We start from the raw sequence: 26,376 nt of genomic DNA, 5'->3' as shown, positions 1-26,376 counted from the left end.
TGAAAGTGGCACCCATAACGTCGAAAATAGAGTTCAGACACCGCTCTGAGTAAGACGAACGTGTTGTCCACCTCTAGACTTCAATGACGTTAAGCCGTGATACCTAAGACAGATCTGCACTCGATGACACAACGATAACAGCCGGTCCCCACACTTACATCTTGCTCTCCTTATGACAGTATACATCATATCAGTCTGTGACGCTGGTTTTGCAACTTCTTGCGTGCGTTTATGTTCGCCGCGACCAACACTTACCATGCACTGACCACAAAACATGGAGTAGCCGGGGCTTGAACCCGAGACCGTTCAGACGCTAAGCGAACGGTCTGCCAACTGAGCTACAGCTACACACACAACCAAGCCTGGCTATTCTGCATTCTTTGCGACTCTGATGTGCACGGACACGATGGTTGGTTGGTTTGTAGCGGCGAAGGTACCAGAATACAAAGGCGCGGACACGTTCATATACACAAGAGTTCCAAGTAGTTTCGATGCTCTGGTATTACGTATGCAAATTCCGTCTGTTTTGAACGTCTTAAATTGAAAGGGCGGTCACAAATTGGTCCATTTCACTCCTTGTCGACAATCACACAGCACCTGAGGTAACAAGCACATCTCGAGCCCCATTGTGCTCTCCATTGTTCATGCCAACTCAGTGCCTCGCTCTTTGCTACTGTGTAAAACTCTTGTCGTCCAACTGCAAAACACTGGGACACAACAAGTTTCCGCGTCTCCATTGCACTGATCGTACTACGAAACGCTCCCCAAACTTGGCAATCACCCATGCAGATGACTTATCCGACTTTACACGACGCTCACGCTAGTGACAGTTTTATTTACAGTTCGACGTCGCGCCAAAGCGAATGAGCACATTTCGCCTACGGCTTAGGCCGCTCTTCTAGTGTGGCTGCTCTGTGTCTGCAGGCAGCGAGGGGCTGCAAGCTTCCTGTGTTCGCACCTATATCACCTGTGCTTCCTTGTCAGAGACAGACTATCGCAAAACATACAACTCACTCCATGAATTGATTGCTACGGCATCTGTTATCAGCAGTCACAACCAGCAACACCAGTAGCAGCCGACTGCACGCAAAGAATGGGAACGTGCAGTGGGATTTACGTGAAATCGGTGCAAGGCAGATCTTTCCGACGTAGGCTTGAGAATCTTATGGGAACGTTTGTACTGTTTCTAAATTAAGTGTAGGTGTGGGAGGAGGGTGCTTCCTGCGCACGAATAAAAGCACGCTCGCCAATTGTGGATGCTAATCGTTCGCTTGTATCTGCCTACACACGTCTGCCGGTTGGGAATTGTTCCACTTGCATGGCAAGGTGCGCATGTAGGTGTGATAAAAATTCTGGAGGCGCTGGGTATCGATCCCAGTACCTCTCCCACGCTAAGCGAGCGCTCTACCATCTGAGCTACGCCCACCTCCCCGATAACTAGTAGTGCTACATACAGTCATATCAACGTCACAGACCCTTGCACTCCCATTATTCCGCAGACAAACACTACTCTCTATGTATCAGTGAGGGTGTCTTTCAGGTTTCGTGCATTCTGTATCGAATCGTAGTTGGCCACAATGAAAGTGGCACCCATAACGTCGAAAATAGAGTTCAGACACCGCTCTGAGTAAGACGAACGTGTTGTCCACCTCTAGACTTCAATGACGTTAAGCCGTGATACCTAAGACAGATCTGCACTCGATGACACCACGATAACAGCCAGTCCCCACACTTACATCTTGCTCTCCTTATGACAGTATACATCATATCAGTCTGTGACGCTGGTTTTGCAACTTCTTGCGTGCGTTTATGTTCGCCGCGACCAACACTTACCATGCACTGAACACAAAACATGGAGGAGCCGGGGCTTGAACCCGAGACCGTTCACACGCTAAGCGAACGATCTGCCAACTGAGCTGCAGCAACACACACGACCAAGCCTGGCTATTCTCCATTCTTTGCGACTCTAATGTGCACGGACACGATGGTTGGTTGGTTTGTAGCGGCGAAGGTACCAGAATACAAAGGCGCGGACACGTTCATATACACAAGAGTTCCAAGTAGTTTCGCTGCTCTGGTATTACGAATGCAAATTCCGTCTGTTTTGAACGTCTTAAATTGAAAGCGCGGTCACAAATTGGTCCATTTCCCTCCTTGTCGACAATCACACAGCACCTGAGGTAACAAGCACATCTCGAGCCCCATTGTGCTCTCCATTGTTCATGCCAACTCAGTGCCTCGCTCTTTGCTACTGTGTAAAACTCTTGTCGTCCAACTGCAAAACACTGGGACACAACAAGTTTCCGCGTCTCCATTGCACTGATCGTACTACGAAACGCTCCCCAAACTTGGCAATCACCCATGCAGATGACTTTTCCGACTTTACACGACGCTCACGCTAGTGACAGCCTTATTTACAGTTCGACGTCGCGCCAAAGCGAATGAGCACATTTCGCCTACGGCTTAGGCCGCTCTTCTAGTGAGGCTGCTCTGTGTCTGCAGGCAGCGAGGGGCTGCAAGCTTCCTGTGTTCGCACCTATATCACCTGTGCTTCCTTGTCAGAGACAGACTATCGCAAAACATACAACTCACTCCATGAATTGATTGCTACGGCATCTGTTATCAGCAGTCACAACCAGCAACACCAGTAGCAGCCGACTGCACGCAAAGAATGGGAACGTGCAGTGGGATTTACGTGAAATCGGCGCAAGGCAGATCTTTCCGACGTAGGCTTGAGAATCTTATGGGAACATTTGTACTGTTTCTAAATTAAGTGTAGGTGTGGGAGGAGGGTGCTTCCTGCGCACGAATAAAATCACGCTCGCCAATTGTGGATGCTAATCGTTCGCTTGTATCTGCCTACACACCTCTGCCGGTTGGGAATTATTCCACTTGCATGGCAAGGTGCGCATGTAGGTGTGATAAAAATTCTGGAGGCGCTGGGTATCGATCCCAGTACCTCTCGCACGCTAAGCGAGCGCTCTACCATCTGAGCTACGCCCACCTCCCAGATAGCTAGTAGTGCTACATACAGTCATATCAACGTCACAGACCCTTGCACTCCCATTATTCCGCAGACAAACACTACTCTCTATGTATCAGTGAGGGTGTCTTTCAGGTTTCGTGCATTCTGTATCGAATCGTAGTTGGCCACAATGAAAGTGGCACCCATAACGTCGAAAATAGAGTTCAGACACCGCTCTGAGTAAGACGAACGTGTTGTCCACCTCTAGACTTCAATGACGTTAAGCCGTGATACCTAAGACAGATCTGCACTCGATGACACCACGATAACAGCCGGTCCCCACACTTACATCTTGCTCTCCTTATGACAGTATACATCATATCAGTCTGTGACGCTGGTTTTGCAACTTCTTGCGTGCGTTTATGTTCGCCGCGACCAACACTTACCATGCACAGACCACAAAACATAGAGGAGCAGGGGCTTGAACCCGAGACCGTTCACACGCTAAGCGAACGGTCTGCCAACTGAGCTACAGCTACACACTCGACCAAGCCTGGCTATTCTCCATTCTTTGCGACTCTGATGTGCACGGACACGATGGTTGGTTGGTTTGTAGCGGCGAAGGTACCAGAATACAAAGGCGCGGACACGTTCATATACACAAGAGTTCCAAGTAGTTTCGATGCTCTGGTATTACGAATGCAAATTCCGTCTGTTTTGAACGCCTTAAATTGAAAGGGCGGTCACAAATTGGTCCATTTCACTCCTTGTCGACAATCACACAGCACCTGAGGTAACAAGCACATCTCGAGCCCCATTGTGCTCTCCATTGTTCATGCCAACTCAGTGCCTCGCTCTTTGCTACTGTGTAAAACTCTTGTCGTCCAACTGCAAAACACTGGGACACAACAAGTTTCCGCGTCTCCATTGCACTGATCGTACTACGAAACGCTCCCCAAACTTGGCAATCACCCATGCAGATGACTTTTCCGACTTTACACGACGCTCACGCTAGTGACAGCCTTATTTACAGTTCGACGTCGCGCCAAAGCGAATGAGCACATTTCGCCTACGGCTTAGGCCGCTCTTCTAGTGTGGCTGCTCTGTGTCTGCAGGCAGCGAGGGGCTGCAAGCTTCCTGAGTTCGCACCTATATCACCTGTGCTTCCTTGTCAGAGACAGACTATCGCAAAACATACAACTCACTCCATGAATTGATTGCTACGGCATCTGTTATCAGCAGTCACAACCAGCAACACCAGTAGCAGCCGACTCCACGCAAAGAATGGGAACGTGCAGTGGGATTTACGTGAAATCGGCGCAAGGTAGATCTTTCCGACGTAGGCTTGAGAATCTTATGGGAACATTTGTACTGTTTCTAAATTAAGTGTAGGTGTGGGAGGAGGGTGCTTCCTGCGCACGAATAAAAGCACGCTCGCCAATTGTGGATGCTAATCGTTCGCTTGTATCTGCCTATACACCTCTGCCGGTTGGGAATTATTCCACTTGCATGGCAAGGTGCGCATGTAGGTGCGATAAAAATTCTGGAGGCGCTGGGTATCGATCCCAGTACCTCTCGCACGCTAAGCGAGCGCTCTACCATCTGAGCTACGCCCACCCCTCGGATAACTAGTAGTGCTACATACAGTCATATCAACGTCACAGACCCTTGCACTCCCATTATTCCGCAGACAAACACTACTCTCTATGTATAAGTGAGGGTGTCTTTCAGGTTTCGTGCATTCTGTATCGAATCGTAGTTGGCCACAATGAAAGTGGCACCCATAACGTCGAAAATAGAGTTCAGACACCCCTCTGAGTAAGACGAACGTGTTGTCCACCTCTAGACTTCAATGACGTTAAGCCGTGATACCTAAGACAGATCTGCACTCGATGACACCACGATAACAGCCGGTCCCCACACTTACATCTTGCTCTCCTTATGACAGTATACATCATATCAGTCTGTGACGCTGGTTTTGCAACTTCTTGCGTGCGTTTATGTTCGCCGCGACCAACACTTACCATGCACTGACCACAAAACATGGAGGAGCCGGGGCTTGAACCCGAGACCGTTCACACGCTAAGCGAACGATCTGCCAACTGAGCTACAGCTACACACACGACCAAGCCTGGCTATTCTCCATTCTTTGCGACTCTGATGTGCACGGACACGATGGTTGGTTGGTTTGTAGCGGCGAAGGTACCAGAATACAAAGGCGCGGACACGTTCATATACACAAGAGTTCCAAGTAGTTTCGATGCTCTGGTATTACGAATGCAAATTCCGTCTGTTTTGAACGTCTTAAATTGAAAGGGCGGTCACAAATTGGTCCATTTCACTCCTTGTCGACAATCACACAGCACCTGAGGTAACAAGCACATCTCGAGCCCCATTGTGCTCTCCATTGTTCATGCCAACTCAGTGCCTCGCTCTTTGCTACTGTGTAAAACTCTTGTCGTCCAACTGCAAAACACTGGGACACAACAAGTTTCCGCGTCTCCATTGCTCTGATCGTACTACGAAACGCTCCCCAAACTTGGCAATCACCCATGCAGATGACTTTTCCGACTTTACACGACGCTCACGCTAGTGACAGCCTTATTTACAGTTCGACGTCGCGCCAAAGCGAATGAGCACATTTCGCCTACGGCTTAGGCCGCTCTTCTAGTGTGGCTGCTCTGTGTCTGCAGGCAGCGAGGGGCTGCAAGCTTCCTGTGTTCGCACCTATATCACCTGTGCTTCCTTGTCAGAGACAGACTATCGCAAAACATACAACTCACTCCATGAATTGATTGCTACGGCATCTGTTATCAGCAGTCACAACCATCAACACCAGTAGCAGCCGACTCCACGCAAAGAATGGGAACATGCAGTGGGATTTACGTGAAATCGGCGCAAGGCAGATCTTTCCGACGTAGGCTTGAGAATCTTATGGGAACATTTGTACTGTTTCTAAATTAAGTGTAGGTGTGGGAGGAGAGTGCTTCCTGCGCACAAATAAAAGCACGCTCGCCAATTGTGGATGCTAATCGTTCGCTTGTATCTGCCTACACACCTCTGCCGGTTGGGAATTATTCCACTTGCATGGCAAGGTGCGCATGTAGGTGTGATAAAAACTCTGGAGGCGCTGGGTATCGATCCCCGTACCTCTCGCACGCTAAGCGAGCGCTCTACCATCTGAGCTACGCCCACCTCCCCGATAACTAGTAGTGCTACATACAGTCATATCAACGTCACAGACCCTTGCACTCCCATTATTCCGCAGACAAACACTACTCTCTATGTATCAGTGAGGGTGTCTTTCAGGTTTCGTGCATTCTGTATCGAATCGTAGTTGGCCACAATGAAAGTGGCACCCATAACGTCGAAAATAGAGTTCAGACACCGCTCTGAGTAAGACGAACGTGTTGTCCACCTCTAGACTTCAATGACGTTAAGCCGTGATACCTAAGACAGATCTGCACTCGGTGACACCACCATAACAGCCGGTCCCCACACTTACATCTTGCTCTCCTTATGACAGTATACATCATATCAGTCTGTGACGCTGGTTTTGCAACTTCTTGCGTGCGTTTATGTTCGCCGCGACCAACACTTACCATGCACTGACCACAAAACATGGAGGAGCCGGGGCTTGAACCCGAGACCGTTCACACGCTAAGCGAACGATCTGCCAACTGAGCTACAGCTACACACACGACCAAGCCTGGCTATTCTCCATTCTTTGCGACTCTGATGTGCACGGACACGATGGTTGGTTGGTTTGTAGCGGCGAAGGTACCAGAATACAAAGGCGCGGACACGTTCATATACACAAGAGTTCCAAGTAGTTTCGATGCTCTGGTATTACGAATGCAAATTCCGTCTGTTTTGAACGTCTTAAATTGAAAGGGCGGTCACAAATTGGTCCATTTCACTCCTTGTCGACAATCACACAGCACCTGAGGTAACAAGCACATCTCGAGCCCCATTGTGCTCTCCATTGTTCATGCCAACTCAGTGCCTCGCTCTTTGCTACTGTGTAAAACTCTTGTCGTCCAACTGCAAAACACTGGGACACAACAAGTTTCCGCGTCTCCATTGGTCTGATCGTACTACGAAACGCTCCCCAAACTTGGCAATCACCCATGCAGATGACTTTTCCGACTTTACACGACGCTCACGCTAGTGACAGCCTTATTTACAGTTCGACGTCGCGCCAAAGCGAATGAGCACATTTCGCCTACGGCTTAGGCCGCTCTTCTAGTGTGGCTGCTCTGTGTCTGCAGGCAGCGAGGGGCTGCAAGCTTCCTGTGTTCGCACCTATATCACCTGTGCTTCCTTGTCAGAGACAGACTATCGCAAAACATACAACTCACTCCATGAATTGATTGCTACGGCATCTGTTATCAGCAGTAACAACCAGCAACACCAGTAGCAGCCGACTGCACGCAATGAATGGGAACGTGCAGTGGGATTTACGTGAAATCGGCGCAAGGCAGATCTTTCCGACGTAGGCTTGAGAATCTTATGGGAACATTTGTACTGTTTCTAAATTACGTGTAGGTGTAGGAAGAGGGTGCTTCCTGCGCACGAATAAAAGCACGCTCGCCAATTGTGGATGCTAATCGTTCGCTTGTATCTGCCTACACACCTCTGCCGGTTGGGCAAGGTGCGCATGTAGGTGTGATAAAAATTCTGGGGGCGCTGGGTATCGATCCCAATACCTCTCGCACGCTAAGCGAGCGCTCTACCATCTGAGCTACGCCCACCCCCCAGATAACTAGTAGTGCTACATACAGTCATATCAACGTCACAGACCCTTGCACTCCCATTATTCCGCAGACAAACACTACTCTCTATGTACCAGTGAGGGTGTCTTTCAGGTTTCGTGCTTTCTGTATCGAATCGTAGTTGGCCACAATGAAAGTGGCACCCATAACGTCGAAAATAGAGTTCAGACACCGCTCTGAGTAAGACGAACGTGTTGTCCACCTCTAGACTTCAATGACGTTAAGCCGTGATACCTAAGACAGATCTGCACTCGATGACACCACGATAACAGCCGGTCCCCACACTTACATCTTGCTCTCCTTATGACAGTATACATCATATCAGTCTGTGACGCTGGTTTTGCAACTTCTTGCGTGCGTTTATGTTCGCCGCGACCAACACTTACCATGCACTGACGACAAAACATGGAGGAGCCGGGGCTTGAACCCGAGACCATTCACACGCTAAGCGAACGATCTGCCAACTGAGCTACAGCTACACACACGACCAAGCCTGGCTATTCTCCATTCTTTGCGACTCTGATGTGCACGGACACGATGGTTGGTTGGTTTGTAGCGGCGAAGGTACCAGAATACAAAGGCGCGGACACGTTCATATACACAAGTGTTCCAAGTAGTTTCGATGCTCTGGTATTACGAAAGCAAATTCCGTCTGTTTTGAACGTCTTAAATTGAAAGGGCGGTCACAAATTGGTGCATTTCACTCCTTGTCGACAATCACACAGCACCTGAGGTAACAAGCACATCTCGAGCCCCATTGTGCTCTCCATTGTTCATGCCAACTCAGTGCCTCGCTCTTTGCTACTGTGTAAAACTCTTGTCGTCCAACTGCAAAACACTGGGACACAACAAGTTTCCGCGTCTCCATTGCACTGATCGTACTACGAAACGCTCCCCAAACTTGGCAATCACCCATGCAGATGACTTTTCCGACTTTACACGACGCTCACGCTAGTGACAGCCTTATTTACAGTTCGACGTCGCGCCAAAGCGAATGAGCACATTTCGCCTACAGCTTAGGCCGCTCTTCTAGTGTGGCTGCTCTGTGTCTGCAGGCAGCGAGGGGCTGCAAGCTTCCTGTGTTCGCACCTATATCACCTGTGCTTCCTTGTCAGAGACAGACTATCGCAAAACATACAACTCACTCCATGAATTGATTGCTACGGCATCTGTTATCAGCAGTCACAACCATCAACACCAGTAGCAGCCGACTCCACGCAAAGAATGGGAACATGCAGTGGGATTTACGTGAAATCGGCGCAAGGCAGATCTTTCCGACGTAGGCTTGAGAATCTTATGGGAACATTTGTACTGTTTCTAAATTAAGTGTAGGTGTGGGAGGAGGGTGCTTCCTGCGCACGAATAAAAGCACGCTCGCCAATTGTGGATGCTAATCGTTCGCTTGTATCTGCCTACACACCTCTGCCGGTTGGGAATTTTTCCACTTGCATGGCAAGGTGCGCATGTAGGTGTGATAAAAACTCTGGAGGCGCTGGGTATCGATCCCAGTACCTCTCGCACGCTAAGCGAGCGCTCTACCATCTGAGCTACGCCCACCTCCCCGATAACTAGTAGTGCTACATACAGTCATATCAACGTCACAGACCCTTGCACTCCCATTATTCCGCAGACAAACACTACTCTCTATGTATCAGTGAGGGTGTCTTTCAGGTTTCGTGCATTCTGTATCGAATCGTAGTTGGCCACAATGAAAGTGGCACCCATAACGTCGAAAATAGAGTTCAGACACCGCTCTGAGTAAGACGAACGTGTTGTCCACCTCTAGACTTCAATGACGTTAAGCCGTGATACCTAAGACAGATCTGCACTCGATGACACCACCATAACAGCCGGTCCCCACACTTACATCTTGCTCTCCTTATGACAGTATACATCATATCAGTCTGTGACGCTGGTTTTGCAACTTCTTGCGTGCGTTTATGTTCGCCGCGACCAACACTTACCATGCACTGACCACAAAACATGGAGGAGCCGGGGCTTGAACCCGAGACCGTTCACACGCTAAGCGAACGATCTGCCAACTGAGCTACAGCTACACACACGACCAAGCCTGGCTATTCTCCATTCTTTGCGACTCTGATGTGCACGGACACGATGGTTGGTTGGTTTGTAGCGGCGAAGGTACCAGAATACAAAGGCGCGGACACGTTCATATACACAAGAGTTCCAAGTAGTTTCGATGCTCTGGTATTACGAATGCAAATTCCGTCTGTTTTGAACGTAATAAATTGAAAGGGCGATCACAAATTGGTCCATTTCACTCCTTGTCGACAATCACACAGCACCTGAGGTAACAAGCACATCTCGAGCCCCATTGTGCTCTCCATTGTTCATGCCAACTCAGTGCCTCGCTCTTTGCTACTGTGTAAAACTCTTGTCGTCCAACTGCAAAACACTGGGACACAACAAGTTTCCGCGTCTCCATTGCACTGATCGTACTACGAAACGCTCCCCAAACTTGGCAATCACCCATGCAGATGACTTTTCCGACTTTACACGACGCTCACGCTAGTGACAGCCTTATTTACAGTTCGACGTCGCGCCAAAGCGAATGAGCACATTTCGCCTACGGCTTAGGCCGCTCTTCTAGTGTGGCTGCTCTGTGTCTGCAGGCAGCGAGGGGCTGCAAGCTTCCTGAGTTCGCACCTATATCACCTGTGCTTCCTTGTCAGAGACAGACTATCGCAAAACATACAACTCACTCCATGAATTGATTGCTACGGCATCTGTTATCAGCAGTCACAACCAGCAACACCAGTAGCAGCCGACTGCACGCAAAGAATGGGAACGTGCAGTGGGATTTACGTGAAATCGGCGCAAGGCAGATCTTTCCGACGTAGGCTTGAGAATCTTATGGGAACATTTGTACTGTTTCTAAATTAAGTGTAGGTGTGGGAGGAGGGTGCTTCCTGCGCACGAATAAAAGCACGCTCGCCAATTGTGGATGCTAATCGTTCGCTTGTATCTGCCTACACACCTCTGCCGGTTGGGAATTATTCCACTTGCATGGCAAGGTGCGCATGTAGGTGTGATAAAAATTCTGGAGGCGCTGGGTATCGATCCCAGTACCTCTCGCACGCTAAGCGAGCGCTCTACCATCTGAGCTACGCCCACCCCCCAGATAACTAGCAGTGCTACATACAGTCATATCAACGTCACAGACCCTTGCACTCCCATTATTCCGCAGACAAACACTACTCTCTATGTATCAGTGAGGGTGTCTTTCAGGTTTCGTGCTTTCTGTATCGAATCGTAGTTGGCCACAATGAAAGTGGCACCCATAACGTCGAAAATAGAGTTCAGACACCGCTCTGAGTAAGACGAACGTGTTGTCCACCTCTAGACTTCAATGACGTTAAGCCGTGATACCTAAGACAGATCTGCACTCGGTGACACCACCATAACAGCCGGTCCCCACACTTACATCTTGCTCTCCTTATGACAGTATACATCATATCAGTCTGTGACGCTGGTTTTGCAACTTCTTGCGTGCGTTTATGTTCGCCGCGACCAACACTTACCATGCACTGACCACAAAACATGGAGGAGCCGGGGCTTGAACCCGAGACCGTTCACACGCTAAGCGAACGATCTGCCAACTGAGCTACAGCTACACACACGACCAAGCCTGGCTATTCTCCATTCTTTGCGACTCTGATGTGCACGGACACGATGGTTGGTTGGTTTGTAGCGGCGAAGGTACCAGAATACAAAGGCGCGGACACGTTCATATACACAAGAGTTCCAAGTAGTTTCGATGCTCTGGTATTACGAATGCAAATTCCGTCTGTTTTGAACGTCTTAAATTGAAAGGGCGGTCACAAATTGGTCCATTCCACTCCTTGTCGACAATCACACAGCACCTGAGGTAACAAGCACATCTCGAGCCCCATTGTGCTCTCCATTGTTCATGCCAACTCAGTGCCTCGCTCTTTGCTACTGTGTAAAACTCTTGTCGTCCAACTGCAAAACACTGGGACACAACAAGTTTCCGCGTCTCCATTGCACTGATCGTACTACGAAACGCTCCCCAAACTTGGCAATCACCCATGCAGATGACTTTTCCGACTTTACACGACGCTCACGCTAGTGACAGCCTTATTTACAGTTCGACGTCGCGCCAAAGCGAATGAGCACATTTCGCCTACGGCTTAGGCCGCTCTTCTAGTGTGGCTGCTCTGTGTCTGCAGGCAGCGAGGGGCTGCAAGCTTCCTGAGTTCGCACCTATATCACCTGTGCTTCCTTGTCAGAGACAGACTATCGCAAAACATACAACTCACTCCATGAATTGATTGCTACGGCATCTGTTATCAGCAGTCACAACCAGCAACACCAGTAGCAGCCGACTGCACGCAAAGAATGGGAACGTGCAGTGGGATTTACGTGAAATCGGCGCAAGGCAGATCTTTCCGACGTAGGCTTGAGAATCTTATGGGAACATTTGTACTGTTTCTAAATTAAGTGTAGGTGTGGGAGGAGAGTGCTTCCTGCGCACGAATAAAAGCACGGTCGCCAATTGTGGATGCTAATCGTTCGCTTGTATCTGCCTACACTCCTCTGCCGGTTGGGAATTATTCCACTTGCATGGCAAGGTGCGCATGTAGGTGTGATAAAAATTCTGGAGGCGCAGGGTATCGATCCCAGTACCTCTCGCACGCTAAGCGAGCGCACTACCATCTGAGCTACACCCACCCCCCAGATAACTAGTAGTGCTACATACAGCCATATCAACGTCACAGACCCTTGCACTCCCATTATTCCGCAGACAAACACTACTCTCTATGTATCAGTGAGGGTGTCTTTCAGGTTTCGTGCATTCTGTATCGAATCGTAGTTGGCCACAATGAAAGTGGCACCCATAACGTCGAAAATAGAGTTCAGACACGGCTCTGAGTAAGACGAACGTGTTGTCCACCTCTAGACTTCAATGACGTTAAGCCGTGATACCTAAGACAGATCTGCACTCGATGACACCACCATAACAGCCGGTCCCCACACTTACATCTTGCTCTCCTTATGACAGTATACATCATATCAGTCTGTGACGCTGGTTTTGCAACTTCTTGCGTGCGTTTATGTTCGCCGCGACCAACACTTACCATGCACTGACCACAAAACATGGAGGAGCCGGGGCTTGAACCCGAGACCGTTCACACCCTAAGCGAACGATCTGCCAACTTTTTTTTTAATCTTCTTTTTTTTTATTTTTTTTATTTTTTTTTCCGTTACCCTAGGCTCAGTGGCACTAAAGAAAATGTAAAGTCTGAAGAATCGGTTCAAATGGCTCTTTTTTTTTAATTTTTTTTACGGACAACTGCTCTACCATCTTTTTTTTTTTTTTTTTTTATCTGGACAGGAAATGAAAAACTACAAAAAAATGTCTATTTGCCACCGCCACTTGTATTCTAACAAAAAAATAAAATTAAATGCACCTCTTCAGGCGTTGGCACCTATCTACACCTATTCCAAAACAACTAACCGATTACTGCAAAGGTGTAGGAAAGGAAGAAAGTAGGGGGGAAGAGACATAGAGAGTAGCGATAAAAAAATGAAATTTGTTGTGAACAGGAACTTTTTTTTTGTTTTTAGTTTATTGTATTGCATTTTTGTTTCCTTTATTTTACTTTGTTTTTTTTGTATGTATGTTTTTATTTATTCATTTTTTTTTTGTATTATGGCAGTCGTTGCACCAGAATTCTAGGAGTCGCTTGCGCCGTCTGATTGGCGGAACATCCAAACGTGTCTTCTCGAAATTTTAGTGTGGATTCCGTGTGTAGTACGTTCAGAACATCATATCGGCAAAAAAGCATCAGCATCTCATGGCTTGGACGTTCCAGCTGGAAGGCGGGTCATGAAAGGCGCTCCGTAGAAAATTGGAAAAGAACTGCTTGTATCTGGGGTTGCGAACAAGTGCACAATGTCGATCGTTAAGGTACGTCCAATAACCTAGTTCTGATTTCTCATCGGGCCCAAAAAGGTAGCGGACTGTATGACCGCGTATCCAATTCACGGCATTAGTTTTTGTTGTGGGGTAATGAATCACATCCGGGAATAGAAGCGTCAGGAAAGTAATCTGATCAGGCGGCTGTCGGGTGAGGAAAGCCAGGATACGCTGCGCGAGCCTCCAGACGTCAGCAGACGGACCACATGAGAACCGATGAGCGTCCGTGTCCTCTACACCACAGTGAACACAGAGTGGTGTGTCAGCAAGGCGGATGCGGTGCAAACGAGACTGGTTGACCTGTTTGCCATTGACGGTGATATACCAGGTGGACTGAACGCTGGTGTCGAGGTAACCAGCATGCACTGCTTTCCACACACGGCGCCATATGATCTGGGGAAACTTGTGTTCAATGGGGTTGGGGGTTTGACACATTTGTAAGGTGTCGTATACAGTCTTTGTCTGGAGTATACGGAGAAGGGGTAAGGAGTGCAGAATGTAACTGATTTCAAAGAAGAAGTACCGAAAGTGATAAAAGGGGGGTGGAATGTCGGATAACATGACCGGGGCTGACATGGAGACTGGTGCGTATTCACGCAAAAGCAGTCCGGTCAGGCTCGTCGGGCAGCGACGCCAGACTTTCAGTTGGGAGCTAACAAAAAGTGCGGTAACTCTGTCTGGCACATGGAATAAGCCCACTCCACCACGCTCCCGCGGGAGGGCAAGGGAGGAATATTGAACTTTAAATAACATCCCGGCACAGACAAAGGATCCCATCGCCATCAACATACGACGTGCGAGGGTAATCGGAACCGGGAACACTTGTGCCACATGGGGGATGCGTGAGGCGTGATAAACATTCACGTATTGCGCGCGCTGTATAATGTCGAGGGATCGAAGCCGGTGGTCCACAAGGCCAGCCCTGATCGTTTGTAGGAGACGTCGACCGTTGGTTGCCGCTGAGCGACGGAGGTCATTCATAAAATCAATGCCCAAACAGCGGACGCTGGTGGCCACACTTAGAGGAGCGACAGATCTTTCTGGTAGACCCTCACCAATGAGCAGAAACTTCGATTTGGAAATGTTAAGAGAACTGCCCGATGCCTCCCCATAAGTCGTCACCCAAGTCAGAGCAGCGCGAACATCGTCTTCATTGCGGAGGTAGAGGACTAGATCGTCAGCATAGGCTGTACAACAGAAGCGGTGCCCATGCAATGTCAGGCCCACCAGGCGTTGGCGAAGCCCCTGTAGGAGGGGCTCTAATGCCAAAGCATACAGTATCGTGGAAAGTGGGCATCCCTGTCGGACAGAGCGCTCGATCGCTAGAGGCGCGGTGAGGCGACCATTACAGAGTATTCTTGAAGTTGCGCCGCTCAAGAGCCGCATTACCACGGTGATTGTACGAACCGGAAAACCCATGTGTTGGAGGACCGATTTCAGAAAAGTATGGTCGACACGGTCGAAAGCTTGACGGAAGTCAAGCGATGCCAATGCGCCAGGTAAATGTCGCGAGCGCGCGAGCGCAATCATGTCCCTATAACGGCAAAGGGCCGTATGGATGTTGTTGTCACCGCCCAACGAAGTCTGATCAAGAGAGGTGACGGATCTTGCTGCCTTCTTGAGGCGTGAGGCCAACAAACGGGTAAAAATTTTCATGTCACTGTTGAGTAGAGTGATGGGCCGGTAATCACAGATCCGTGATCGCCCATGTGGCTTAGGGACCAGGATGATGACCCCATCAAGGAAGGTGGCTGGGATCATCGTTGTGGGTGACATCAATTCACGACAGATGGACGTCCAAGCAGGTAACAAAAGGTAGCTAAAATACTTGTAAAAGTCGAGGGGGAGGCCGTCAGGTCCAGGGGACTTGTTGGCAGCCCCCACCTTGATTGCATCTAGGACTTCATCAGAGGTCACTTGTTCCTGAAGTTCTTGAGCCACATCCTCTGGCATGGTGTTGACAGTCATTGCTGCCACCTCCTCAATTAAGGTCGGGGGATGAGGGACGGCAGCGAACAGTTGACGAAAATGAGAATAGAAAGCGTGACCAATGTCGCATTGCGTAGTGTGTCGTCGTCCTTCCGCATCTGTGAGATCGTGGATGAGGGTTCGACGACGACGTCGGCGTTCCCTGAGAAGGTGGTACATCGATGGCGTTTCATGAGGCATATGGTCACGGGTGCAGGATCTGACAAGAGTCCCTTCTAAGCGCTGTCGCGTGAGGGAAGTGATCTGCGCTTTAGCACGATGCACCATCATCTGACGATCAGGAGAGAAGGCCATCGAAGTGCAGTCACGAAGGACTGCATAATAAAAGTCCATGGTGCTCGCTTGCCAGGCTTTGAAGTCTTTGCCATATCCTATCAGCGCCCTGCGCAGAGCTGGTTTCGCGCATGATACCCACCACGATAAGGTGGATGCGTAGGCGGGGCGACGACGATGACAGAGGGCCCACGCATCCTCAACGATTCGTCGGCAGTCAGGGACAGTCAGGTGGGAAACGTTGAATTTCCACAAGCCGCGGCTGTGCCACACTTGTTGGCGGGCGAGGACGACATCGCAGATGTAGGCGTCATGGTCAGAGAAAGCCAGAGGCCTTACTTCGGCATGTCGAGTGTCGGCAGCAAGGGAACGTGTGAGGTATATACGATCGAGACGACTAGATGAATGCGCCGTATAATATGTGAAACCTGCACGGGTGCCATGCACCTTTGTCCATGTGTCAACAAGCTGGAGTCTGTCGATGATGACGGAGAGGGCCGCACAAGGGGAATGATGCGGTAATTGATCTTCAGGCCTTTGCGTGGAGTTGAAATCGCCACCGAGGACCATATCATCTAGGGGACCCTCAAACAGCGGCGTTACCTCGTCAGCAAAGAAAGTGTGTCGATCACGACGTCGACTGGAGCCGGACGGCGCATATACATTGAGGATACGGACGCCGAACAGCGTGAGAGCCATACCCCTAGCATTAGCAAGGTACACTACATCTTCAGCAGGGAGTCCAGAACGGAGGAGGATGGCAACTCCACTACCGTTGTCAGAAGCATGGGAGATGTGTGCCACATAGCCAGTGGGGGCATGGAAATCGGCGACAAACACTTCTTGGAGGAGGGCAATGTCGACATCAGCAGCATAAATGGTCTCACGGAACATTGCCAGTTTATGGGGGGCCCGAATGGTGGCCAGATTCATCGTCGCTATGCGGTAATGTTGGGGGCGTGTTCCCACCATTGGCACAGATGTTCCGGCAGAGATGCCTGGCTGGCGTGTAACATCTGACGTAGTCACCGTTGTCGTAATCACTGGCTGGAAGGTGGGTCAGGCACCTCCATGGGGCACTGCCTGATGGGAGGACCACCATCTCGAACTGCTCCTTCGTCGATATCATCAGCCCAGGAGACTGGAACAGACGGTGAGCGACTGTCACACTCCTCGAGGGCGAGTTGTAGCGACGCTGCTGTAGTGGGGTCCAGGGAGGCACCCTCCTTGGAATCCGTCATATTCGTGTGAGATCGTTCTTCAGATGGGACATCAGGAGCAGCCTCTCCTGTCGTCAGAACGCTCGACGGGAGATCACTGTCGTGTATCAGCTCCACTGCCTGTGATGCCACATGAAGAAGTGTGTCGTCAGATGGCGTTTGACTCCTCTTCTTCCGTTTTCTGGGCGACCGTTGCTTTCGGAGGTGCTGTTCTGAATCAGAATGTGGATGTTCGATGTCCGAGGTCGCGCCAGTCTGAAGAAAAGCAGAGGTAGGCACCGCATTCGCGTCGATGTCCATCGAGCTCTGGAGAGTTGGTGGTGTCGTAGCCGTCAGAGGAGATGGTGCCGGTGAGGCCATGGCAGCACCGTCATTTCCAGTGGGGAGTGCCGGGTGGAGAAGAGGTGCTTCCTGAAGTGACGCATCGGGGCTGCGTACGGCTGTGGCGTAGCTATCTGGTAAAGAAGCGGCCGTCACTTTGGGAGCTGAGTCACTGGTCGGGACCTGGAGCAAACGTCGGCGGAGACATTCTGACCGAACATGGCCCTCCTGTCCGCAACCGGCACACGTCCGCGGCTGGCCATCATACATAACGATGGCTCGCACGCCACCTATCAGCAGATAGGATGGTACATGTTTGGAGAGTTCGATTTTGATTTGGCGGACACCATTCAACACGTTGTATGTCGTGAATGTCTGCCATTTCTCCGCGATGTGCCCCACAACATTGCCATAGGGTCGCAAAGCTTCGACGACCACATCTTGCGGCACTTCGAAAGGGAGCTCAAAAACCCGGATTGTTCGAAGTCCGAAACCAGCGTGATCGACCGTCACCTCTCCAATATGCCCGTCAGAATGTTTGAACTTGAGTCCGCGTGCGTGTTGTCGAACTACGTTAGCACACGCTTCCTCCGTCGTCATCTTAATATAGACGATGCTGCTAGTGATAGAGAAATGAATACCTATCACTTCCTGAGGGTCCAGACGTAGCTCTTCGCGAATGAATTGCTCAATTTCAAAAGCGCGTGGTCTAGCATGTTCGGCTTGGAATGTTACTTTAACTGTCGCTTGGCGGTAACAGTGCGCCATGAGGTGCAATAGAAATGGACGCTACACAACACGAAATACCGCGACGCGGAAGTAAACAAACTACGGTGCGCTGTCCGGCGCGCGGAGCCGGTCCGCACGCGACCACGGCCGAAAGCCGACTGAAATTCTGGAGGCGCTGGGTATGGATCCCAGTACCTCTCGCACGCTAAGCGAGCGCTCTACCGTCTGAGCTACGCCCACCCCCCCGATAAACCAACTGAGCTACAGCTACACACACGACCAAGCCTGGCTATTCTCCATTCTTAGCGACTCTGATGTGCACGGACACGATGGTTGGTTGGTTTGTAGCGGCGAAGGTACCAGAATACAAAGGCGCGGACACGTTCATATACACAAGAGTTCCAAGTAGTTTCGATGCTCTGGTATTACGAATGCAAATTCCGTCTGTTTTGAACGTCTTAAATTGAAAGGGCGGTCACAAATTGGTCCATTTCACTCCTTGTCGACAATCACACAGCACCTGAGGTAACAAGCACATCTCGAGCCCCATTGTGATCTCCATTGTTCCTGCCAACTCAGTGCCTCGCTCTTTGCTACTGTGTAAAACTCTTGTCGTCCAACTGCAAAACACTGGGACACAACAAGTTTCCGCGTCTCCATTGCACTGATCGTACTACGAAACGCTCCCCAAACTTGGCAATCACCCATGCAGCCGAATTTTCCGACTTTACACGACGCTCACGCTAGTGACAGCCTTATTTACAGTTCGACGTCGCGCCAAAGCGAATGAGCACATTTCGCCTACGGCTTAGGCCGCTCTTCTAGTGCGGCTGCTCTGTGTCCGCAGGCAGCGAGGGGCTGCAAGCTTCCTGTGTTCGCACCTATATCACCTGTGCTTCCTTGTCAGAGACAGACTATCGCAAAACATACAACTCACTCCATGAATTGATTGCTACGGCATCTGTTATCAGCAGTCACAACCAGCAACACCAGTAGCAGCCGACTGCACGCAAAGAATGGGAACGTGCAGTGGGATTTACGTGAAATCGGCGCAAGGCAGATCTTTCCGACGTAGGCTTGAGAATCTTATGGGAACATTTGTACTGTTTCTAAATTACGTGTAGGTGTGGGAGGAGGGTGCTTCCTGCGCACGAATAAAAGCACGGTCGCCAATTGTGGATGTTAATCGTTCGCTTGTATCTGCCTACACACCTCTGCCGGTTGGGAATTATTCCACTTGCATGGCAAGGTGCGCATGTAGGTGTGATAAAAATTCTGGAGGCGCAGGGTATCGATCCCAGTACCTCTCGCACGCTAAGCGAGCGCTCTACCATCTGAGCTACGCCCACCCCCCAGATAACTAGTAGTGCTACATACAGCCATATCAACGTCACAGACCCTTGCACTCCCATTATTCCGCAGACAAACACTACTCTCTATGTATCAGTGAGGGTGTCTTTCAGGTTTCGTGCATTCTGTATCGAATCGTAGTTGGCCACAATGAAAGTGGCACCCATAACGTCGAAAATAGAGTTCAGACACCGCTCTGAGTAAGACGAACGTGTTGTCCACCTCTAGACTTCAATGACGTTAAGCCGTGATACCTAAGACAGATCTGCACTCGATGACACCACCATAACAGCCGGTCCCCACACTTACATCTTGCTCTCCTTATGACAGTATACATCATATCAGTCTGTGACGCTGGTTTTGCAACTTCTTGCGCGCGTTTATGTTCGCCGCGACCAACACTTACCATGCACTGACCACAAAAGAAGGGGGAGCCGGGGCTTGAACCCGAGACCGTTCACACGCTAAGCGAACGATCTGCCAACTGAGCTACAGCTACACACACGACCAAGCCTGGCTATTCTCCATTCTTTGCGACTCTGATGTGCACGGACACGATGGTTGGTTGGTTTGTAGCGGCGAAGGTAGCAGAATACAAAGGCGCGGACACGTTCATATACACAAGAGTTCCAAGTAGTTTCGATGCTCTGGTATTACGAATGCAAATTCCGTCTGTTTTGAACGTCTTAAATTGAAAGGGCGGTCACAAATTGGTCCATTTCACTCCTTGTCGACAATCACACAGCACCTGAGGTAACAAGCACATCTCGAGCCCCATTGTGCTCTCCATTGTTCATGCCAACTCAGTGCCTCGCTCTTTGCTACTATGTAAAACTCTTGTCGTCCAACTGCAAAACACTGGGACACAACAAGTTTCCGCGTCTCCATTGCACTGATCGTACTACGAAACGCTCCACAAACTTGGCAATCACCCATGCAGATGACTTTTCCGACTTTACACGACGCTCACGCTAGTGACAGCCTTATTTACAGTTCGACGTCGCGCCAAAGCGAATGAGCACATTTCGCCTACGGCTTAGGCCGCTCTTCTAGTGTGGCTGCTCTGTGTCTGCAGGCAGCGAGGGGCTGCAAGCTTCCTGTGTTCGCACCTATATCACCTGTTCTTCCTTGTCAGAGACAGACTATCGCAAAACATACAACTCACTCCATGAATTGATTGCTACGGTATCTGTTATCAGCAGTCACAACCAGCAACACCAGTAGCAGCCGACTGCACGCAAAGAATGGGAACGTGCAGTGGGATTTACGTGAAATCGGCGCAAGGCAGATCTTTCCGACGTAGGCTTGAGAATCTTATGGGAACATTTGTACTGTTTCTAAATTAAGTGTAGGTGTGGGAGGAGGGTGCTTCCTGCGCACGAATAAAAGCACGCTCGCCAATTGTGGATGCTAATCGTTCGCTTGTATCTGCTTACACACCTCTGCCGGTTGGGAATTATTCCACTTGCATGGCAAGGGGCGCATGTAGGTGTGATAAATATTCTGGAGGCGCTGGGTATCGATCCCAGTACCTCTCGCACGCTAAGCGAGCGCTCTACCATCTGAGCTACGCCCACCCCCCAGATAACTGGTAGTGCTACATACAGTCATATCAACGTCACAGACCCTTGCACTCCCATTATTCCGCAGACAAACACTACTCTCTATGTATCAGTGAGGGTGTCTTTCAGGTTTCGTGCATTCTGTATCGAATCGTAGTTGGAGACAATGAAAGTGGCACCCATAACGTCGAAAATAGAGTTCAGACACGGCTCTGAGTAAGACGAACGTGTTGTCCACCTCTAGACTTCAATGACGTTAAGCCGTGATACCTAAGACAGATCTGCACTCGATGACACCACCATAACAGCCGGTCCCCACACTTACATCTTGCTCTCCTTATGACAGTATACATCATATCAGTCTGTGACGCTGGTTTTGCAACTTCTTGCGTGCGTTTATGTTCGCCGCGACCAACACTTACCATGCACTGACCACAAAACATGGAGGAGCCGGGGCTTGAACCCGAGACCGTTCACACGCTAAGCGAACGATCTGCCAACTGAGCTACAGCTACACACACGACCAAGCCTGGCTATTCTCCATTCTTTGCGACTCTGATGTGCACGGAAACGATGGTTGGTTGGTTTGTAGCGGCGAAGGTACCAGAATACAAAGGCGCGGACAGGCTCATATACACAAGAGTTCCAAGTAGTTTCGATGCTCTGGTATTACGAATGCAAATTCCGTCTGTTTTGAACGTCTTAAATTGAAAGGGCGGTAACAAAGTGGTCCATTTCACTCCTTGTCGACAATCACACAGCACCTGAGGTAACAAGCACATCTCGAGCCCCATTGTGCTCTCCATTGTTCATGCCAACTCAGTGCCTCGCTCTTTGCTACTGTGTAAAACTCTTGTCGTCCAACTGCAAAACACTGGGACACAACAAGTTTCCGCGTCTCCATTGCACTGATCGTACTACGAAACGCTCCCCAAACTTGGCAATCACCCATGCAGATGACTTTTCCGACTTTACACGACGCTCACGCTAGTGACAGCCTTATTTACAGTTCGACGTCGCGCCAAAGCGAATGAGCACATTTCGCCTACGGCTTAGGCCGCTCTTCTAGTGTGGCTGCTCTGTGTCTGCAGGCAGCGAGGGGCTGCAAGCTTCCTGTGTTCGCACCTATATCACCTGTGCTTCCTTGTCAGAGACAGACTATCGCAAAACATACAACTCACTCCATGAATTGATTGCTACGGCATCTGTTATCAGCAGTCACAACCAGCAACACCAGTAGCAGCCGACTGCACGCAAAGAATGGGAACGTGCAGTGGGATTTACGTGAAATCGGCGCAAGGCAGATCTTTCCGACGTAGGCTTGAGAATCTTATGGGAACATTTGTACTGTTTCTAAATTAAGTGTAGGTGTGGGAGGAGGGTGCTTCCTGCGCACGAATAAAAGCACGCTCGCCAATTGTGGATGCTAATCGTTCGCTTGTATCTGCCTACACACCTCTGCCGGTTGGGAATTATTCCACTTGCATGGCAAGGTGCGCATGTAGGTGTGATAAAAATTCTGGAGGCGCTGGGTATCGATCCCCGTACCTCTCGCACGCTAAGCGAGCGCTCTACCATCTGAGCTACGCCCACCTCCCCGATAACTAGTAGTGCTACATACAGTCATATCAACGTCACAGACCCTTGCACTCCCATTATTCCGCAGACAAACACTACTCTCTATGTATCAGTGAGGGTGTCTTTCAGATTTCGTGCATTCTGTATCGAATCGTAGTTGGCCACAATGAAAGTGGCACCCATAACGTCGAAAATAGAGTTCAGACACCGCTCTGAGTAAGACGAACGTGTTGTCCACCTCTAGACTTCAATGACGTTAAGCCGTGATACCTAAGACAGATCTGCACTCGATGACACTACGATAACAGCCGGTCCACACACTTACATCTTGCTCTCCTTATGACAGTATACATCATATCAGTCTGTGACGCTGGTTTTGCAACTTCTTGCGTGCGTTTATGTTCGCCGCGACCAACACTTACCATGCACTGACCACAAAACATGGAGGAGCCAGGGCTTGAACCCGATACCGTTCACACGCTAAGCGAACGATCTGCCAACTGAGCTACAGCTACACACTCGACCAAGCCTGGCTATTCTCCATTCTTTGCGACTCTGATGTGCACGGACACGATGGTTGGTTGGTTTGTAGCGGCGAAGGTACCAGAATACAAAGGCGCGGACAGGTTCATATACACAAGAGTTCCAAGTAGTTTCGATGCTCTGGTATTACGAATGCAAATTCCGTCTGTTTTGAACGTCTTAAATTGAAAGGGCGGTCACAAATTGGTCCATTTCACTCCTTGTCGACAATCACACAGCACCTGAGGTAACAAGCACATCTCGAGCCCCATTGTGCTCTCCATTGTTCATGCCAACTCAGTGCCTCGCTCTTTGCTACTGTGTAAAACTCTTGTCGTCCAACTGCAAAACACTGGGACACAACAAGTTTCCGCGTCTCCATTGCACTGATCGTACTACGAAACGCTCCCCAAACTTGGCAATCACCCATGCAGATGACTTTTCCGACTTTACACGACGCTCACGCTAGTGACAGCCTTATTTACAGTTCGACGTCGCGCCAAAGCGAATGAGCACATTTCGCCTACGGCTTAGGCCGCTCTTCTATTGCGGCTGCTCTGTGTCTGCAGGCAGCGAGGGGCTGCAAGCTTCCTGTGTTCGCACCTATATCACCTGTGCTTCCTTGTCAGAGACAGACTATCGCAAAACATACAACTCACTCCATGAATTGATTGCTACGGCATCTGTTATCAGCAGTCACAACCAGCAACACCAGTAGCAGCCGACTGCACGCAAAGAATGGGAACGTGCAGTGGGATTTACGTGAAATCGGCGCAAGGCAGATCTTTCCGACGTAGGCTTGAGAATCTTATGGGAACATTTGTACTGTTTCTAAATTACGTGTAGGTGTGGGAGGAGGGTGCTTCCTGCGCACGAATAAAAGCACGCTCGCCAATTGTGGATGCCAATCGTTCGCTTGTATCTGCCTACACACCTCTGCCGGTTGGGAATTATTCCACTTGCATGGCAAGGTGCGCATGTAGGTGTGATAAAAATTCTGGAGGCGCTGGGTATCGATCCCAGTACCTCTCGCACGCTAAGCGAGCGCTCTACCATCTGAGCTACGCCCACCCCCCCGATAACTAGTAGTGCTACATACAGTCATATCAACGTCACAGACCCTTGCACTCCCATTATTCCGCAGACAAACACTACTCTCTATGTATCAGTGAGGGTGTCTTTCAGGTTTCGTGCATTCTGTATCGAATCGTAGTTGGCCACAATGAAAGTGGCACCCATAACGTCGAAAATAGAGTTCAGACACGGCTCTGAGTAAGACGAACGTGTTGTCCACCTCTAGACTTCAATGACGTTAAGCCGTGATACCTAAGACAGATCTGCACTCGATGACACCACCATAACAGCCGGTCCCCACACTTACATCTTGCTCTCCTTATGACAGTATACATCATATCAGTCTGTGACGCTGGTTTTGCAACTTCTTGCGTGCGTTTATGTTCGCCGCGACCAACACTTACCATGCACTGACCACAAAACATGGAGGAGTCGGGGCTTGAACCCGAGACCGTTCACACGCTAAGCGAACGATCTGCCAACTGAGCTACAGCTACACACACGACCAAGCCTGGCTATTCTCCATTCTTTGCGACTCTGATGTGCACGGACACGATGGTTGGTTGGTTTGTAGCGGCGAAGGTACCAGAATACAAAGGCGCGGACACGTTCATATACACAAGAGTTCCAAGTAGTTTCGATGCTCTGGTATTACGAATGCAAATTCCGTCTGTTTTGAACGTCTTAAATTGAAAGGGCGGTCACAAATTGGTCCATTTCACTCCTTGTCGACAATCACACAGCACCTGAGGTAACAAGCACATCTCGAGCCCCATTGTGCTCTCCATTGTTCATGCCAACTCAGTGCCTCGCTCTTTGCTACTGTGTAAAACTCTTGTCGTCCAACTGCAAAACACTGGGACACAACAAGTTTCCGCGTCTCCATTGCACTGATCGTACTACGAAACGCTCCAAAAACTTGGCAATCACCCATGCAGATGACTTTTCCGACTTTACACGACGCTCACGCTAGTGACAGCCTTATTTACAGTTCGACGTCGCGCCAAAGCGAATGAGCACATTTCGCCTACGGCTTAGGCCGCTCTTCTAGTGTGGCTGCTCTGTGTCTGCAGGCAGCGAGGGGCTGCAAGCTTCCTGTGTTCGCACCTATATCACCTGTGCTTCCTTGTCAGAGACAGACTATCGCAAAACATACAACTCACTCCATGAATTGATTGCTACGGCATCTGTTATCAGCAGTCACAACCAGCAACACCAGTAGCAGCCGACTGCACGCAAAGAATGGGAACGTGCAGTGGGATTTACGTGAAATCGGCGCAAGGCAGATCTTTCCGACGTAGGCTTGACAATCTTATGGGAACATTTGTACTGTTTCTAAATTACGTGTAGGTGTGGGAGGAGGGTGCTTCCTGTGCACGAATAAAAGCACGCTCGCCAATTGTGGATGCTAATCGTTCGCTTGTATCTGCCTACACACCTCTGCCGGTTATGAATTATTCCACTTGCATGGCAAGGTGCGCATGTAGGTGTGATAAAAATTCTGGAGGCGCTGGGTATCGATCCCAGTACCTCTCGCACGCTAAGCGAGCGCTCTACCATCTGAGCTACGCCCACCCCCCCGTTCACTAATAGTGCTACATACAGCCACATCAACGTCACAGACCCTTACACTCCCATTATTCCGCAGACAAACACTACTGTCTATGTATCAGTGAGGGTGTCTTTCAGGTTTCGTGCATTCTGTATCGAATCGTAGTTGGCCACATTAAGAGTGGCACGCATAACGTCGAAAGTAGAATTCGGACACCGCTCTGAGTAAGACGAACGTGTTGTCCACTCTCTAGGCTTCAATGACGTTAAGCCGTGATACCTAAGACAGATCTGCACTCGATGACACCACCATAACAGCCGGTCCCCACACTTACATCTTGCTCTCCTTATGACAGTATACATCATATCAGTCTGTGACGCTGGTTTTGCAACTTCTTGCGTGCGTTTATGTTCGCCGCGACCAACACTTACCATGCACTGACCACAAAACATGGAGGAGTCGGGGCTTGAACCCGAGACCGTTCACACGCTAAGCGAACGATCT

General features: G+C 49.8%; 7 non-coding genes across 7 annotated transcripts; all 7 read right to left on the bottom strand.

The window, feature by feature from the left end:
- Positions 1-2,931: 2,931 nt before the first annotated feature.
- Trnaa-agc (transfer RNA alanine (anticodon AGC)) lies at positions 2,932-3,005 on the bottom strand. The gene has a single exon. It is a non-coding gene; the product is annotated as a tRNA-Ala (tRNA).
- Positions 3,006-4,509: 1,504 nt separating this feature from the next.
- On the bottom strand, positions 4,510-4,583 carry Trnaa-agc (transfer RNA alanine (anticodon AGC)). The gene has a single exon. It is a non-coding gene; the product is annotated as a tRNA-Ala (tRNA).
- A 4,641-nt stretch (positions 4,584-9,224) lies between these two features.
- Positions 9,225-9,298, bottom strand: Trnaa-agc (transfer RNA alanine (anticodon AGC)). The gene has a single exon. It is a non-coding gene; the product is annotated as a tRNA-Ala (tRNA).
- Positions 9,299-10,802: 1,504 nt separating this feature from the next.
- Trnaa-agc (transfer RNA alanine (anticodon AGC)) lies at positions 10,803-10,876 on the bottom strand. Its single transcript has one exon. It is a non-coding gene; the product is annotated as a tRNA-Ala (tRNA).
- A 10,212-nt stretch (positions 10,877-21,088) lies between these two features.
- Positions 21,089-21,162, bottom strand: Trnaa-agc (transfer RNA alanine (anticodon AGC)). The gene has a single exon. It is a non-coding gene; the product is annotated as a tRNA-Ala (tRNA).
- A 3,082-nt stretch (positions 21,163-24,244) lies between these two features.
- Positions 24,245-24,318, bottom strand: Trnaa-agc (transfer RNA alanine (anticodon AGC)). The gene has a single exon. It is a non-coding gene; the product is annotated as a tRNA-Ala (tRNA).
- A 1,504-nt stretch (positions 24,319-25,822) lies between these two features.
- Trnaa-agc (transfer RNA alanine (anticodon AGC)) lies at positions 25,823-25,896 on the bottom strand. The gene has a single exon. It is a non-coding gene; the product is annotated as a tRNA-Ala (tRNA).
- Positions 25,897-26,376: the final 480 nt, after the last annotated feature.

This window comes from Schistocerca gregaria, unplaced genomic scaffold (genome assembly GCF_023897955.1).
Source record: "Schistocerca gregaria isolate iqSchGreg1 unplaced genomic scaffold, iqSchGreg1.2 ptg000156l, whole genome shotgun sequence".
NCBI classification, from domain to species: domain Eukaryota; kingdom Metazoa; phylum Arthropoda; class Insecta; order Orthoptera; family Acrididae; genus Schistocerca; species Schistocerca gregaria.
Note: the sequence above shows the minus strand (reverse complement) of the source record. Positions and strands in the feature narration are given on the sequence as shown.